At 54.7% G+C, this 2,823-nt stretch overlaps 1 pseudogene; it reads left to right on the top strand.

Moving 5' to 3' along the window:
• The first annotated feature begins 392 nt into the window (after window positions 1–392).
• On the top strand, window positions 393–1,980 carry LOC144255911 (potassium voltage-gated channel subfamily A member 6-like; annotated as a pseudogene).
• The last annotated feature ends 843 nt before the right edge of the window (window positions 1,981–2,823 follow it).

Below are 2,823 nucleotides of genomic sequence, written 5' to 3'. Positions count from 1 at the left end.
GGAAGAGCCAGCTCCTCTGGAGGGCGGACCCCAGCGTCCAGGAGCCCAGCCTCAGGCACAGCAAGGGGCGAAGCCACGCGTCTTTTCAGACGGCCAATTTCACGCACCAGTTTGAGATTCCAGGCATCCCAGTAAGCACCAGCACCGAGGCCCGGGTATCAGAAGCGCGGAGCCAAATCCTCTGCGCCCAGTTCACCTCCCAGACCTATCCTTGCAGGGATCAGGGCTTCAGGGCTCACCAACCCAAACGCCAGGTCAGACCGCTAGCCTGCAGGAGCGCGAGCCCCACCCTAAGGAGGGAGCGCCACCGGGAACTGGGAAGCCGGTGCAGCGCTCGCGAGGTTGGGTCGTGGGCGCCGTCCTAGTGGCGGGGAGCGCACAGCCAAGAGGACATGGGATCGGAGAAATCCCTTACCCTGGCGGCGCCGGGGGAGGTCCTTGGGCCAGAGGGGGAGCAACAGGATGCAGGAGACTTCCCGGAGGCCGCTGGCGGTGGGGGCTGCTGTAGTAGCGAGCGGCTGGTGATCAATATCTCCGGGCTGCGCTTTGAGACACAGCTGCGCACCCTGTCGCTGTTTCCTGACACACTGCTTGGGGACCCCTGCCGCGAGTCCGCTTCTTTGACCCACTGAGGAATGAATACTTCTTTGACCGCAACCGGCACAGCTTGGATGCCATCCTGTACTACTATCAGTCGGGGTGCTGCCTGCGGAGGCCTGTCAACGTGCCCCTCGACATCTTCATGGAGGAGATTCGCTTCTATCAACTAGGGGATGAAGCCTTGGCGGCCTTCCAGGAGGATGAAGGCTGTCTGCCTGAAGGTGGAGAGGACGAGAAGCCGCTACCCTCCTAGCCCTTCCAGCGCCAGGTTTGGCTTCTTTTTGGGTATCCTGAGAGCTCCGGGCCGCCAGGGGCATCGCTATTGTCTCCGTGTTGGTCATTCTCATCTCCATCGTCATCTTTTGCCTGGAGACCTTGCCCCCGTTTCGTGCAGATGGTCGCAGTGGAAGCAATGATGGTGGTGTGAGCCGAGTCTCCCCAGTTTCCAGGGGAAGTCAGGAGGAGGAGGAAGAAGATGATTCCTATACATTTCACCCTGGCATCACCTCTGGGGGAATGGGGACAGGAGGTTCGTCCTCACTCAGTACTCTTGGGGGCTCCTTCTTCACAGATCCCTTCTTTCTGGTGGAGACTCTCTGCATTGTTTGGTTCACTTTTGAGCTCCTGGTGCGCTTTTCTGCCTGCCCCAGCAAGCCGGCCTTCTTCTGAAACATCATGAACATCATTGACTTGGTGGCCATCTTCCCCTACTTCATCACCCTGGGCACTGAATTAGTGCAGCAGCAGGAGCAGCAGCCAGCCAGTGGAGGGGGTGGCCAGAATGGGCAGCAGGCCATGTCCCTGGGCATCCTCAGGGTGATTCGCTTGGTTCGGGTGTTCCGCATCTTCAAGCTCTCCCGCCATTCCAAAGGGCTGCAGATCCTGGGGAAGACCTTGCAGGCCTCCATGAGGGAGCTGGGCCTGCTCATCTTCTTCCTCTTCATTGGAGTCATCCTCTTTTCCAGTGCTGTCTACTTTGCAGAGGCTGATGATGATGATTCACTCTTCCCCAGCATCCCAGATGCCTTCTGGTGGGCAGTGGTTACAATGACCACAGTGGGTTATGGAGACATGTACCCCATGACTGTGGGGGGCAAGATCGTGGGCTCTCTGTGTGCCATTGCTGGGGTCCTCACCATTGCCCTGCCTGTGCCGGTCATCGTTTCCAACTTCAACTACTTCTACCACTGGGAGACAGAGCAGGAGGAGCAAGGCCAGTATACCCATGTCACTTGTGGGCAGCCTACACCAGACCTGAAGGCAACTGACAATGGACTTGGCAAGCCGGACTTCTCTGAGGCCCCCCAGGAACGGAGGCCCAGCTACATTCCCACTCCACATCGGGCATTTGCAGAGAAAAGGATGCTCACAGAGGTTTGACCCAGGCGGGCAGAGCCTGCATGAGAAGGGGTGTACTAAGTGAACTAACTATTAGGCTTCCTTCTCATCCTCACAACTCTCACACTAGATCCAGCTGACCTCTTGACTCCCTCCCCCTACACCCAGTACATGGTAACCAGGACCAAATACCTGGACTGTCAACTGTCAACTTGTTGCTTGACCTGTACAGCATTCAAGGTTTATCCATCTAAGTCACATTTTTGAAATTGCAACAGTGCCATCCAATTATGTCCATCTTCTGTCCCGTGGATGAGATATACTGTTCTGTCTGACCTTCCCTCAAGACTCTGATTTTTCCTGTCTGGAACTTGTCTTATCTTTAGGAGCAGAAACGTTAATAGGATGAAAATCAGCCATACTTGGGTCCTATTACTCTCCTTATTGTCCTTTACTTTGGGGGGCATGTACCTGTCTTAGCTTCTTGATAACTGGTGGAAGCTGGAAGATGGAAACAGTACTCAATGTGCTGTTTCATTCCATGAACTGTAACACCTGCTGGTCATCCTGCAGAGCACCCTCTATAGAGACTTAGTTGGTCATCCTCAAAATATGTTATCCATTTCTAATCTTGGATGGAATGAAAGAAAATGCAATTAAAGTGGATGATCTGGAGGACATGAGGGTCAGTCCTGGACCAAAGGGGCCAATGGATTCTCCCAGCTGTGATCTGGTATAGGAGACACTGGTCTTTGGTCTGCATTTAGTCCTCCCCACTCTTATCCCTGACTCTCTTGAGCTTCCAGGAAGGTTCCTTCTCAGAGACAAATACTCTTTTTGTGCAAGTGCCTTCCTGTGCAGAGGATCTGGAAACAGGTCCTACAG

This window comes from Urocitellus parryii, chromosome 7 (genome assembly GCF_045843805.1).
Source record: "Urocitellus parryii isolate mUroPar1 chromosome 7, mUroPar1.hap1, whole genome shotgun sequence".
Taxonomy (NCBI): domain Eukaryota; kingdom Metazoa; phylum Chordata; class Mammalia; order Rodentia; family Sciuridae; genus Urocitellus; species Urocitellus parryii.
Note: the sequence above shows the minus strand (reverse complement) of the source record. Positions and strands in the feature narration are given on the sequence as shown.